We start from the raw sequence: 15,876 nt of genomic DNA, 5'->3' as shown, positions 1-15,876 counted from the left end.
CTGTATATAAAAAGGATAATATATCACAACCAAGTAGGGTTTACCCCAGAAATGCATAAATATTGATTTAACATTTTTTTAAAAAGCAATGTAATCCACCATATTAACTGAATCTAGGAAAAAAAGATTTGACAAAATTCAACACCAATATATGATAAAAACTTTCAGAAAACTAAGACTAGAAGGTAAGTCCCTTAAACCAATTTAAGATATCTAGAAACCCCCACATATAACATCATTCTTAATGGTAAAACCCCATAAGATCAGGAACAAGACAAGGATGTTCACTCTCACCACTTTTATCCAACACTGTACTGGAGGTGCTAGCCATTGCAACATAGTAAGAAAAAGATAGAAATGCATATACATTGGAAAGGAAGCTATGAAACTGTATTATTTGCAGACAACATGATCATGTACATGAAAATTCCTAAGTAATCTATGAAAAAACTACTAGGACTAAGAAGTTAATTTAGTAAGGTCACAGGATACAAGGTCAAATGAGAAAGTAAATAGTATTTCTATATACAAGCAACAAACATTGGAAAATGAAATTTTAAAAGAATTCATTCACAATAGTATCCAAAACCATGAAATATAGTTTATACCAAGGAATAAATGTCATACAATATGTGAAACATCTGAACACTGGAAACTACAAAACACTGCTGAGAGAAATTAAAGAAGATCTAAACAAACAGAAAGATATAATGCTCATGAGTCAGAAGACTCAATATTGTTAAGATGTCAGTTCTCCTGAAATCAATCTATAAATTAAACATAATCCTAATAAAAATATCAGGAGGTACTTTATTGTAGACATTGACAAGGTGATTATAAAACTGAAATGGGACGATAAAGAACCTAAAATAGCCAGAAAAATGTTGAAAAAGAAAAACAAAGTTGGAGGGCTTGTACTATCCAATTTCAAGAACTACTGTAAAGCTACAGTAACCAAGAGAGAATGGTATTGGTAAAAGGATAGCTATATCAATCAATGAACAGAACTGAGAACCCAGAAAGAGACCATGCTTACATGGCCAATTGATTTTCAAACAGAGGTCCTAAAACAATCTAATGGGGAAGGGAATGGCTTTTCAACAAATGGTGCTAAAGCAACTGAGTATCCTACGTGACAAAAATAAAAACCTTACCTCACACCATACACAAAAATTAACTCAAAATGGATCATAGACTTAAAAATACAAGCAACAACTACTGAGCCTGCGCTCGAGAGCCTGCAAGCCACAACTACTGAGCCCACCGCAACTACTGAGCCCATGTGCCGCAACTACTGAAGCCTGCACGCCACAACTACTGAAGCCCGTGAGCCTAGGGCCCGTGTTCCACAACAGGAGAAGCCACCACAGTGAGAAGCCCGCGCACCACAACGAAGAGGAGCCCCTGCTCGCCGCAACTAGAGAAAGCCCGCACGCAGCAACGAAGACCCAACGCAGCCAAAAAAAAAAAAACGAAAAAAAACCAAGGAAAAACTATAAAACTTGTATAAGAAAACAGGAGAAAATCTTTGCAGCCTTATAGTGGACAAAGATTTCTTAGCTAGGACACAAAAAGCCATGGAATGGGAGAAGAAAATATACAAAGAATTCGTAGAACTTCTTCATCATCATCATCATCATCATCATCTTAAATAGGCAAAAGATTTGAACAGACCTTCACAGGAGAAGATATTCACATGGTTGGTTTACAAACCCACGAAAAGATGAGCAGCATCATTAGTCATCAGGAAAATGAAATGAAAGCCACAATCAGATACCACTACACACCCACTACAATGGCTAAAATGGAAAAGATTGACAACGCGAAGTGTTGGTCAGAGTGTGGGGGGAACTGAAACTCTCCTGCACTGTTGATGGGAATGCAAAATGGTGCAGCTTAGCAGTTTATTATAAATTTAAACGTACACATACTATACCACTTAACACCTACACTCCCAGTTACATACCCCAGAGAAATGAAAATATCAATACGTATCCACACAAAGACCTGCTCATGAACAGTCACAGCAGCTTCATTTATAACAGCCCCAAACTGGAGACAACCCAAAATGTCCATCAGCAGGTAAACGGATAAACAATGTGTGACATATTCATACAATGGAATACTACTCAGCAATAAGAAGGAATACTGATACAAACAACAATATGATGAACCCAAAAATAATTATGCTAAAAGAAACCAGATACAGAAGATTACCTACTGTATGATTCCATTTATAGAAAAGTCCAGAAAAATGCAAACCTCTCTTTAGTGACAGAAAGTAGATCAGTAGTTACACCAAGGGGCTGAAATAGAGAAATGGATTCATCGCAAAGGGGCAAGAGGGAATTTTGGGGTGATGGAAATGTTCTGTATCTTGATTGTAGCGGTGGCTCCACACATGTATACATCTGTCAAAACTCACTGATTTGTGCGCTCTAATGGGTGGCAGTTAACTGTATTAAGTTATACTTCAGTAAAGCTGAGTTTAAAAAAAAGATTCAGAAGCATATTTAAAGAGACTCACTCACGAAATACAGGGCAATTTGACCACTGCGGTAATAAGGGCCACAACTGATTGAGACATAGCAAATATTTTATAAAGCCAAAAGTTCATAATGACACTAAAAAAAAAAAAAGAACACCCATGAAAACCCAATTAGGTACCTTTGGAGATGCTAGGGAAGCAACCCTTTACTTGTGAATAAAGGAAAAGACTCAAGCCTTTCTCTTGGCTTTCCTGACCTCAGGGTAGCTAAGTTTGAAAGCAAACCTTTCTCTATAGAAGTAGTCCAGTATTTTCCAACTTCTAATGAATTCACAGCTCTAGACAATGATCATTAGTAACTACTGAGACCATTAGGTGCAAAGCTGATGAGGATTTTATAAATGAGGTACCAGGCAGACAACCCCTGAACTCCCTGATCAATCACATCATCATCAAAAATGGTTCAAGCAGACATTAGGTGCCTCCTGATGGAAGTATGTACCACCACCTATGACCTCTTCTTCAAAAAACTGAGCCTGAATCTGATCAAATATTCTTGAAAAAAAGAAAAGAGCGTTTCCTGGTGGCGCAGTGGTTAAGAATCCACCTGTCAATGCAGGGGACACGGGTTCGAGCCCTGGTCCGGGAAGATCCCACATGCCACGGAGCAACTAAGCCTGTGCGCCACAACTACTGAGCCTGTGCTCTAGAGCCCATGAGCCACAGCTACTGAGCCCGCACACCACAACTACTGAAGCCCACGCACCTAGAGCCTGTGCTCTGCAACAAGAGAAGCCACCGCAATGAGAAGGCCCCGCACCACAACAGAGTAGCCCCCGCTCGCCGCCACTAGAGAAAGCCCACGCGCAGCAACGAAGACCCAATGCAGCCAAAGATAAAATAAATAAATTTATAATAAAAATTTTTTTTAAAAAAGGAAAGAGAAAATAAGTCCCTGACTCTTATCAAGCCTCCATCATAGGTATTACCTGGGAACTTATTAGAAATGTACCTTCTCTGGAGCCACAGAGTCAATTAGAATTGGAGTAACAAGCTCCGCAGGTGATCTGCATGCACACCACAGCATGAGAAGCCCTGTCTGGCCTTAACTGCCGGTTTATAAGACATACAGGGAACAGAGGAATGTGTTAAATCACACCACAGGGGATGCAGTGAGGAAAATGAAGGACAAACAACCAATTCATTCCCCAGTAAATAAGTTACAAGGAAAACAAAGAAGGAGAGAAACCCAGAGATTAAACAAGGCTTGGGAGATTTATCAACCAAATGTTCAGATGCCCATTTGAACAAGGCAACTGTTTTAAAATGTTTAAAATTATGAGGCAATCAGGGAAACTGAAAGATGTACTGAATATCTGATGATATAAAGGAATTATTGCTAAATTGTTAGAAGGGACAGCAGTATTATAATCATCTTTTTCAGTCCTTATCTTTTAAAGAAACAAGAGTGTGTACAAATGAAATACTAGCATGTTTCTGGGATTTGCTTCAGAATAATTCAGCAGCGGGGGCACGGAGGGAGAGACTGTTGGGAAAATGGGTAGGATTATAGCTAAAAGAAGCTTGGCCATATGTTTATAATTGTTTAAACAGGGTGCTGGAGGTTCATCAGTTTCTCTACTTTGGTATATATTTAACTGCTTCAATAATAAAAAGTTTCTTTAAAGTGCTCTGTGGGGAGGAATGAGCTCCACAAATGTTAATTCTTCTCATTGTCAGTGGGCCTGAAATAACAAGCAGAGTGGGGACCAGCGGAAATCAAGCAGCAGGTATAGAACAGACATAATTAAAGCAAAATTACAGCTGTGGCAACACACATCTGTCCTGTTTTGTCCAGAACCCAGTCCCAACCTGCCAACAGGACTCCAGTGGTCTTCAGAGGCTGGGGCCGAGTTGCTGAGGCTGCAGGCAACGCTGTGTTGCGTAAATGAGACTCCAGAGCTCGGCAATTCTCCTACCTAGGTGCCAGTGGTTTCTATAGAAACCACCAGAGAATGATATTTCAGAGAGCTCAGAGCATCTCCACTGGCCTCCACCGGCTTTGTTCACACTTACCCATCAGCATCTGAGATCCAGCCTATCAAAGTGGGCCTCGTGGCTCACTTTTAAAATAGGTACAGCTCATTATAAAGCACCTGCTCTCAAATGTTTCCTAGGAAACAGCGGCCCCAAGATGCCCTTCTGTAAATTCATTAGCATTTAACACTCCTTAATGAGGTTTAAAGATGGCGAGCTTTAATAACCATATGCTGGGGGAGGACACCTTTCCCTTTTACATTTAGGTGTAACTGATGAGCTGGCTCGGGCTCCCAGAGGACCAGCCTCTGCTCTGAGCCTTCCCTAAAGGCAATGTCGTGAGCACTGGGGGTGCCTGCGTGCTTGTTTGAGGGCACCGGGGGTGTCCGAGGGCTCCCTGTCTCTAAAGCCTCCCTCGAGGTGTTCAGCCCTGGGCCACAACCTAAACATGGCTGGGGTGGAGGCCCTGCACAGACAGCCACCTTGATTCCTAACCCTCCTGGACACACACACACAAACATACCCACATCGACTTACACACACACCCTGTGCGCACTCCAGCCACACAGACCCCTCACCATTCCCTCACCTGTCAAGCCCTTTCACGCCTCTGTGCCTTTGTGCATTCCTTATGCCTAGAATTCCTTACCCAGACTTGATGCCTAGAACACTCCTATGCATCCTTTAAAACCCTCTGCCAACCAAGCCTCCCAAAGTGCCAGGCAGACTCATCAGTTCCTTCCTCTGTGGGCCTCTCGTCATCCCCTCCACGGCAGCTACCATCACACTACACTCTGCCTGATTCTGTCTCTTCCCCTTGACTGTGAGCTCAGGGCTCGGAGCAGGGATGAGCCTCGTTTCCCTCCATCCTGTGGCCACATGCCACCCGGCAGGTATTTGGTGAGCGTCTGAAGGAGCCCCTGATGAATGGATCTAGACCAAGCACTCCAGGACCCTGGGGAGTCAGCGGGTGGGGAGCAGCCCCGTCTGGGCCTCCAGTTCCCCTGAGCGCGGGACAGGAGGCTGACTGCTTGCAGCATGAAGCCTCAGCTGAGCCCTTCCCAGATACACCCTGTGCGGAGGGGGCTCTGCTCGGTGCAGACCCCATCACAGAGTCCAGCCCCTTCCTGACAGATGGGAGGACTACGGCCCAGAGGACGGGCCTTTTCCCCAAGGGGGTGGGGGTGGAGGAGTGGCGGGGACGATTGTCCCTCAGACCACGTGGAGAAGGAAGCCACCAGCTGTCTGCAGCTGGGTGGGAGGCCCAGGGCACCGCACCTCTCCCCACACGGCACCTCCAGAAACTGCCTCAGGCTCCTCCACCACGGCCAAGCAGGAGCAGGATATGGCCCCCAAGGACCGCCTTCCTAGGTGTGACCCTCCACAATGTAGCCCGAGGAGCTGGCCAGGGAGTAGCAGGGCAGGTCGTGGGCCTCGGGCCTGGGGGAGGGGGACATGAGGGGACACCTGGAGAGAAGCAGCCAACTGCATCTCACTGTCCAGGAGCCCCAGGGAATCCAGGAAACCCACACCCACACAGTCACCCCTGGATAGGGCCTGAGTCGCCACCTTCCTCTGTCTCTGCACTGGCCAGTTTTCTGGGACTCACCGGACCTGGGACAACTCCTGGGCGCCTGGGGCTAGGTTCCCAACGAGGCATCTCCTGCGGTCCCGCTGTCTGCTCTTCCCCTGTACTCTGAGCATCCATGCTCACTAGGCAATAATTAATTCATTTCTCTCTTTTAAAAATTAATCAGAGACGCGGGGGAATGCATATCTGAGCCTCTGATCAGCTTGAGAGAGCCCGTGTTATCACAACCGGTTAGAACGTCTTCAGCCGGAAGCAGGCACTTGACACTTCGGTCAGGCGCGCTGCCTGGCTGGGGGAAAGGTACGATCCCCACTCAGCTTTTAGCAAAGCTGAAGGCAGCTCCTGACTGCCAATTATCCCAAGCTCATGGAAAGCACGACCCTGTGGTGATCATCGGAGACGGCAGGGTGCATTAACTGAACACCTACTGTGTGCCATGCGCCTTGCTAGGGGCTTCACGTGTGACCTCACTTAATCCTCATGACCACCTTGCGGGGTGGAGATTACCAGCCCCACTGTGCAGACGAGGACACCCAGGCTCAGAAACGGGAAGGGCCTGCCGGTGACCACACAGCTGAGTAGAGGCAGAGCCGGCGTGACATGCGATCTGCGGCCGACACCGGAGCCCGTCCCCACCCCCCACCGCACCCCACAGGCTGCCCAGCCAGAGGCAGAGAGTAGCTGCTCAATTAGTGCCTGCTGAACCTGAGGCGGATCTGAACATGCCCACAGAGAAGCCATCAGGTTGGAGACCGTGAAATTTTAAATTACGGCTACAGAACACGAGAGAAAGGAAGAAAGGCAGAAATAGACAATTACACATGTATCCACATTGCTGAACCTCTCAAGTGAAAAATTGGTTTTCCTCACTTTACAATGGAGGTATGAATTAAAATAGGGTTCTAACAATGCAGCCACCTCCAAGGGCAGCGCAGCTCGGCGGAGTCTGGGCGCCTGCGCCGTGCACGGTATGCACCCATCTCTTCCAGGCGTCTCGGACCCTCAAGAAGCAACACGGGGCAACGCACAGAGGCTCAGGCCTACTCTGGACAGGACAGACGGAGAGTGTGGGGCTGTCCTGCCTGGGCCGGAGAGAAGGAAACCAGAGCACAAGGGACCTAGTCCATGGCCGAGACAGGGGCCCTGGAAGGAAGCAGGCCCCCCTGGCCTGGCTGCCCTGGCCCCCCGCCCCACTTCCTTCCACCTCCGGTCGCCCCGCCCACCCCAACCTTCAGCCCCTCCCCCTGAACCAGCTCTTCCCCGGACGGTGGTGAGCCTGCATGCGCCTCGCCTATGCCCAAAACAAGCGAGCTAGCCCACCAAGCCCGTTCCCAGGGTGAACTAACTGGTAATCCCTTCTGGAAGGAGTGGCTTCTGGATTCAGTGCGATCCAGAACCTAAAAGCACACGTACCCTTTGATCAAGTCTGCATCTGGGAATTTGCACACAGGGATGTTCGCCTTAGTGCTGTCATAAAGGGAACACTGGGAATATGATAAATACCCGATCATAGAGGGCTGGTTAAATACATGACAGTATATTGGGTAACTATTAAAAATTACACCACCCAAAAACTGTTTAACAATACAGAAACGCTAAGGATATATTCAGTTGGGGGGAAATTACTTAAAAATGTAAATATATGCATTGAAAAACTGGAAGGAAGGACCCCAACTGTCAACGGTGGTTCTGGCTGTGTTGAAATTGAATGCGTTATCGTCCTCATTACAGTTTTCCATTTTGCAAGTAGCCTGCAAAAAGCACAGATTACTTCTGTAATCTGAACGTCTAGAGAACAGCCTCCCTTTCTGCTCTCATGTCATGGGCACACCACGTCTCCAGGTCCCTGACATCCTTTCACACCTCTACCTCTGCATGTTGCTGGAACCCCGAGTCCACAGTCCCTCCCCCAATCCCCATCAGCTCGCAGCCCTGGACCCAGCTCTCCTCCCAGGTCTCTGGCTGCTCCTTTGCAAGCTCCCCTTCCTCTATCTTCTTTGGAAGATAATGTATCTACTCTTTTATTCTGAAGAGTAAATCCCACTCGTGGCAGACAAGTCAAACAGTCTGGAAAGGTGTGAAGTCCCCCAGTCCTGTGAGGTGGTGGCTTGGGGCAGGCTGGGCTCTCAGAGCCAAGCCTGGTGAGGGAGGCTGGGCTGGGCGGTGTGGAGCTGTCCTCACCAGGAAGGAAGACCTGGGCCTGCTCTCACGGGCACTGCAGGGTGCTGGGCCGGGAAGAGCCCTGAGCCCAAGGGCGATGTGTTCGGATTTGCGTTTCCAAATGATGATACTTGCCGTGGTGTGGAAGACGTAAGGCGGTGGGCAGTGGGCAGCGCTGGCATCCCGGGGGGAGAGGGCGAGGGGCAGACCTGGTGAGGCTGCAGGGATGGAGAGGGAGTGGATGGAGCAGACAGAGGGGAAGGGATGCGGCCACGGCTGGCCCACCTGGCCCCTTGGTGCATATCGGGAAAAGACCCTCCTTCAGGTGGAGATCACCCCATGCTAGGGGCATCACCTGGCCAGCGGAGCATAGGCTGGATTCCAGCACCCAGCCACCCCCGTGGCCAGGTGCCTGTGCGCAGTGGACAGCCTGCACGACCCCAGAAGAGGGAAGCACAGGGTATGGGGGTGGTATGGGGAGGGCAATCCTAAAGCTGCCAGGGAGGTTTCCCACATGGTCTAGCAACTTGGTGGATAACGGTGCCAACAGCAGGCGTGGCGTTTCCTGTAGCTTCTTTGAGTCTTGGAAACTAGGAAGATGTCCTACACGTGGCAGGTGCTCAGCAAATGTTCAATGAATAAATGAATGAGGCAAACCAGGTAACCACATCTTTTTAAAAAAAATTTTTAAGTGAAATACTAGAATTAAAAACTGAGAAATTCACTTGATATAAAAAGGGCACACAGCGGGTGAGGAGAGATGTCCACCCTTCATCTCCTCTCTGAATCCAGCGTGATGAGTGGACAGCTCGGCACAGCCTAATTACAGGATGCACCACGAGGTTTCCTCTCACACGTCCCCTCATCCTTCTCAGCTTGCGCACTACGTCTGTGAAAGGCACCAGGCAGTCTTCCCTCAGGGTAGGTAGGGAAGGCTGTGGCCACCGGGAGAGTCTGCCCACTGGCAGGGTACACAGAACATCCATGCACTGGAAACAGCACAGCTGTCCACACCGCCCTCTAGCTGGCGGGCTCTTGGTTGGGGCACGAATTTGGATCGCACAAACTTTCCTAAAGTCATAGAACCTTTGCAGAGTTAGGCTGCAGATTCACGGAGGTTGCTGTGACCATTTATTCGAGAAACACTGATTGAGCCGCTGACCCCATGCCAGCAATAGAGTGTGGGGACACAATGCCAGGTTGGACAAGGCCGTCGTGTCCCCCAGCCCTCATGCGGCTCACATTCCAGTGCGGGGGTGACACTTGCCAAGCAGCTACAACCCAGACTGAGAGAAGGAGGGGGGCACCCGACCCAGGGGGGCTTGGGAAAAGCCCCTGGAGAGGAGACAGCAGTGGAGGCCCACGGGCAGGTGGCATCCAGCCAACAGAAGAGGGGAAACTCAAGGCCAGGAAAAAAATATGTTCAAAGTCCACCTGGGGCCACGTGGGATCCAGTAAGCCCACCAGAGCCTCTCTGCCCACTGATTACGACAGGCTCTGGCGTTTGAGAACACTGAAAGTGAACACAAGCAGACAGACCCCGGAGACAGGGCAAAGCTGGAGGAGTGCGCAGCACGGGGACGAGCTGCTATTTTCTTTCCTTGGTCTTTTTTTTTCTTCTTCTTCGTCTTATTTTGTCTAACAGCTTTGACCAGCAAGCAGGCCCCCAGTGGAGCTGTGGTAGCAGCTTCAAAATACATAAGGGAGAAAAGACAGAACTGAAGAGAGAAATACACAAATCCACAATTATAGCTGGCGACCTCAACACTCCTCTCTCAATAACTGAAAGAACAAGTAGACAAAAAATCGGCAAGGATCTAGAAGAACTAACTGAACAAAACCATCATCTAACTTGACCAAACTGTCGTTTATAGAACACTCCACCCAACAACAGTGAAATATACATTCTTGCCAAGAGCGCATGAAACATTCAGCGAAACAGACCATATTCTGGGCCGTAGAAGTATTTGAATCATATAAAGTATGTTTTCTGAGCATAACAGAATTAATAACAAGGAAATTAACAACAGAAAGATATCAGGGAAATCCCCACAAATTTGGAAGCTGAGTAATAAGTTCTAAATATCCCATAGTTCAAAGAGGAGGTAAAAATCAAATTAGAAAATATGTTTTAATTGAATGAAAATGTAAATACTGCATATCAAGATTTGTGGGATGCATTCTTAGAGGGAAATGTATAGCATTAAAATGCTTACATTAAAAAGGATTTTGAATCAATGATCTAAATTGCTACCTTAAGAAATGAGAAAAAGAAGAGCTAATTAAACCCAAAGCAAGTAGAAGAAAATAAATCTCTAGCCACACTGACTAAGGAAAAAAAAGAAGACATAACTATCAATATCAGGAATGAAGGAGAAGATAGAACCTAAAGACATCAAAAGGGATAATAAAGGAATATTATGAACAAGTTTATGTTTATAAATTTGATAACTTAGATGTAATGAACAAATTCTTTGAGAGACACAAACTACCAGAGCTCATTCATGAAGAAATATACAGTCTGCACAGTCCTACATCAAACCTTAAGGAGACCACAAGGAGACACCACCTCACACCCACTGGGATGGGGAAAAGCAAAAAGACCGATAACAAGTAAGGCGAGGACGGGGAAATCGGACCCTTCATACATTGCAAAATGGTGCAACCACTCTGGAAGACAGTCTGGCAGTTTCTCAAAAGGTCACCCATAGAGGGACCATGACTCAGCAATTTCACTCCCAGGTGGAGTCCGAGAGGAACGAAAACACATGTCCACACAAAAACTTGTAAATGAATATTTATAACAGTATTATTCATAAGAGCCAAAAAATGGAAAGAACACAAATGCCTATCAGCTGATGAATAAACGAAATGCAGTCTATCCGTACAATGGAATATTATTTGACCGTAAAAAGGAATGAAGTACTGACACACGCTACAACATAGGTGAACCTTGAAAACATTATGCTAAGTGACATACTGTATGATTCTGTTTCTATAAAATGTACAGAATAGGCGAATCTATAGAGACAGAAGGTAGATCAGTGGTTGCCAGGGGCTGGGGGTAGGGGATAGAGGCAGGGGAGTTGGGGTGACTGCTAAAAAGGGTAGAGGGTTTCTTTCTGAGGTGATGAAAATGTTCTAAACTGACAGTGATGATGGTTGTATAACTCTGTAAATATACTAACAACGAACGCATTGTATACTTTAAATGAGCGCATTGTATGGTATATGAATTACATCTCAACAAAGCTGCTACTGGGACTTCCCTGGTGGTCCAGCGGTTAAAACTCTGCACTCCCAGTGCAGGGGGCCCGGGTTCGATCTCTGGTCAGGGAACTTGATCCTGCATGCCGCAACTAAGAGCCCGCATGCTGCAACTAAAAGAGCCTGCATGCCGCAACTAACGATCCCACACGCCGCAACCCAGATCTTGCATGCCGCAACTAAGACCTGGAGCAGGCAAGTAAATAAGTAAATTAGGGCTTCCCTGGTGGCGCAGTGGTTGAGGGTCCGCCTGCCAATGCAGGGGACACGGGTTCGTGCCCCGGTCCGGGAAGATCCCACATGCTGCAGAGCGGCTGGACCCGTGAGCCAGGGCCGCTGAGCCTGTGCATTCGGAGCCTGTGCTCCGCAACGGGAGAGGCCACAACAGTGAGAGGCCCGCGTACCGCAAAAAAATTAATTAATTAATTAATTAAAAGAAAAAAAGCTGCTACCAAAAAAATTTAATAAGTATTTAAAGTATATTAAGACAAAAAATAACTAGGGCATCAAACCCATGATTTTTTTTGGATACTATTAGTTATGGCAAACTAAAATAAGTTTTTAGGTAAAACAAAAACTGTGAATCTATTTCATAAAGATATTAAATTTTTAAAAATCTCAAGGAGAGGGGGCTTCCCTGGTGGCGCAGTGGTTGAGAGTCCGCCTGCCGATGCAGGGGACACGGGTTCGTGCCCCGGTACGGGAAGATCCCACATGCCACGGAGCGGCTGGGCCTGTGAGCCATGGCCACTGAGCCTGCGCGTCCGGAGCCTGTGCTCCACAACGGGAGAGGCCACAACAGTGAGAGGCCGGCGTAACCACCCCCCAGCAAAAAAAAAAAAAAAAAAAAAAAAAAAATCTCAAGGAGATAAAAAGTCTCAACGAGAGATGTTCAGTGTATGTAACACAGCCTATTTTAGTGGCAAAACAAATTACAAAGGTCATATACATTAGCATTACATAAATATTTTATTTATATAATCATTACGGGTCCAGAGTCTGCTTTATATTTTCTGATACATCCTACTGCATCTTTAAGAGCCCAAGTGATCACACAGGGACGTGGCCCTCCTGAGTGCCATGCTCTCCCGTCGTCACACACTGAGCTCCAGGTGGCAACTCACATTTCAGGTTTTTAACTGGAGTCTGCTTGACACCCCAAGACAAGTGCTGCCGAGTGAAGGTGAAGAGGACTGGGCTGGGGGCAGGGGTCTGAGGTTCTGGATTCCAGGGACCCCTTCCCCAGCTTTGCCCAAGATTTTGGATGACCCAGGAGACACATGGGGACCCCCTGGCCACTTGTGAAGGCAGCCGGTGAGGCCGACAGATCAGGTCCAAGCCCCACAGTGGCCGTCCACCCCTGCGCTGAAAGCTGAGCCTTTCAGGACTGGTTTCCACATGCACCTGTGGAGGCCGAAGGGCTGCCCTCACAGAGGCGCCGGGGTTGTGACTTCAGGCCTGAGGCCGCAGGGCCCACCCCTGTCAAGTTCACAGGGGGGTCCCTGACACCGGGCATCGAGCTGCAAGCGGCAGGACCGAGCAGGCGTCTGAACTCAAGGGCTGCCCCCTGCAGGCTTCTCCAAGAAGAAAGCACACGGCTCTCACTGCCAAAGCTTTATTTACACCCAAGACCAACGCTTCCTTCGACCTGTGAACAGGAGGGCCTGCAAGGGCGTGGGAATCGAGGCACTGGGTCAAGGTCTTACCCCGCTACCAACCAGCCGTGTGCTGGCTGCTGGAACCTTTCTGAACCTCAGGCACCCCGCCAGGGGGATGGGGTGACAGCAGCACCTGGTACACCTCCCAGGACTGCTGTGTCGCAGTAGATGACACACAGGGAGGGTCCAGTACAGAGCCCGGCAGGTGGTGGCCGCCCAGTCCATGCCACCCGAGAGCACCCCACCGCCACCTGACAGATGGGGCAATGGGAGCCCGGAAGAGACAAGGACCCATGGCGAGTCACACGGAGCGGTGACCACGCTTCCCTCAGCACCAGGCTGTCCACGCCCTTCCCCGTCCCCACCTCCCTTAGGCTCCCGCTCTCATCTCATAAGAAGTTTGGCTGAAAGCAAAACTTAGCCAGAACTGCAGAAGTACGGAGAGTCCAAACAAAAGGCTTTTTAGTATAAAGCTGATGAAAGAGACAAATGGAGAGTAATCAGAACCTCATTAGGGCAAATAAGCAACCTGCCTACAACGCCACGAAGACTGATGGCGCCCAGGAACCAGGAGGTGAAGGTGCTGAGTCTTCCAGACAGCTGCCACTGCAGGAACGGACATTTCAGGACACCCTCACCTACACCAGCAGAGACCCTGCAGAACACCCTTCGGGACTCGCACTGATGCTCCCAAACCCTGGCCCCCAGGGCTGTGGTTCGCCACTCGGGCTCTTCATTAGAACCACCTGGAGAGTTTTCACAACGCTGGAGGCCGAGGCCACCTGCAGGGGCGGGTGGGTATCCTCTAAGGCTCCGGGTGCTCTGACCATGGCACCAGGGCAGCCAGTCCAGACCAGCAACCACTGGCTGCATGACCAGCTGGTTCATTCCCCCTCGGGGCAGGACGGCCAAGGTCGGTCGGTGCCGGAGAAGAGCGTGTTAACAGATGCTGACTCAGCTTCCACTTCACCTGGGTGGGCTTATCACTTGGGATTTTTTTTTTTTTAATTGGCCTGGATTAAGGCCGTTAGTCATTCCTGCAACAGTCCCATCCCATCCAGCCAGCACTTCGCTAGGCTCAGGGAAAACAGCAGGAAAGGAGCAAATCCCTGCCCTCAGGGAGCTTACATTCTGTGGGGAAACTGCAGCAGAGTGAGGGGCTGTGACAACAACAGGCAGAGATGAGAACCCAAGCAGGTGGGAAGGACGAGCCAGAGGCCTCGCCCACTGTCACCTGCATGATAGGACACACACCTGCAGTGGGTTTGGGACAAAGCTCCCAAAGGAGGTCAAGGAATGAACTCAAGATCTGGAAGTCAAGACGGCCCTTTACAAACTTAAAAGGAAAGAAAGATGTAGAACAAGCATGGACTATTGATGATGATTCGGGTCAAACCAACACTAGAGCAAAGAAAGTGAGCTGGTCTGTCAGAGTAGATCTCATCCTGAGAACTACCCGAGCGGGTGGGGGTCGGTGTTTTCGAGGCCCAGTGGGGACCTGAGGGCACCTGAGACCCTCCTTCTCGGGAGCAGAGTAGACCTATGCATCGGAAGTCGTGCTGGGCCCTAGCCTGCCCAGTGTCGGCCCCGCCCACGGAAGGGAAGAGAACCGGAGCAGAGGCCAGGCTCCCAGTGTCGGGAGCCACATGTCCAGATTTTCCAGGGCTGCTCCAATTGGCAGTGCTCAGTTTTGCTTGGCCGAGAGGTCATTTTCTGAGGTTGGGTTCCAGAATTTAGTCTCGCAAAAAGGGTGATTCACGAAATACGCAATAGAATTGTTAAGCCTCTGTAGGAGTTTTTCTACAACTTTAATGCATGATACAGGGGAGAAATTTTATTACCTATCCTAACTTTTGGCTCAAACTACATAGTCATCTTAAAGCAAACCTAAAAGTAACTACCTTGGAGCCTTTCCCACAGTGCTGGTGGGCCCTGCAGACCTGGAACTCTCCAGCTCCCATTCCTGGCCGGGCAAAGAGCCAGGGGGCCCTGCGAGGCTGGACACCCCGTCATCTATGAGACACTGGGGCACATGAGAGCTCAGACTTGGCTGACAGCTGCAGTGTTAGAACCACTGCACCAGCCCTCATCTGGCCCAGGATCTCCCAAGTCCTCGGCCTCTGTCTACACTTCTGGAATGACCAGTTACAGCTGAATTGCAGCTAGCCTTTATTTCCCATTTGTTGGAGGGCCCACTCCCTCTGCAGAAATCCCAGGGAGGCCACTGCGCCCCGAAATGTGGGCAGGTGGATGCTCCTGCAGGGCTCCATCGTGATGGGAGGGGCGGCTGACCCCAGCAGCTCACTCCAAGTTACCCCCTGAGCACCTGCTCTGGTTCCAGGTCCTGTGGAAGATGCCAAGGCGCAGACATGACTGGACTGAGCCCCCCTCACAGGCAGTTGTAAATGAATAGCTGTCAGGTGAAGGTGCTCACAACCTGTTTATCGCTGAGATAGGTCACAGGTGGTGCAGGTCGATCGAGGACGAAGACCAAGGGTGCCCACGTGAGAGAAGCATGGGACCTCTGTGTTCAGAGGCCCTTTGAGACCTGGCTTCTCAAAGTGTGGTCCATGGGCCGTCTGTCTCTGCATCTCCTGGGAGCTTGCTGAAATGCAGGATCTCACCTGCAAAGGACTGAATGTTTGTGTCCCCCCCAGAATCTATATTTTGAAGCT

General features: G+C 48.9%; 1 protein-coding gene across 2 annotated transcripts in view; it reads right to left on the bottom strand.

Annotated features, from left to right (window-relative positions):
- Positions 1-15,876, bottom strand: part of WDR25 (WD repeat domain 25) — a 142,190-nt gene that overhangs the window by 25,516 nt on the left and 100,798 nt on the right. The window lies entirely within an intron of this gene.

The sequence above is a fragment of the Orcinus orca genome, chromosome 2, assembly GCF_937001465.1.
Source record: "Orcinus orca chromosome 2, mOrcOrc1.1, whole genome shotgun sequence".
NCBI classification, from domain to species: Eukaryota; Metazoa; Chordata; class Mammalia; order Artiodactyla; family Delphinidae; genus Orcinus; species Orcinus orca.
The sequence above is the reverse complement of the archived record's forward strand: the minus strand, read 5'-3'. Positions and strand labels throughout refer to the sequence as shown.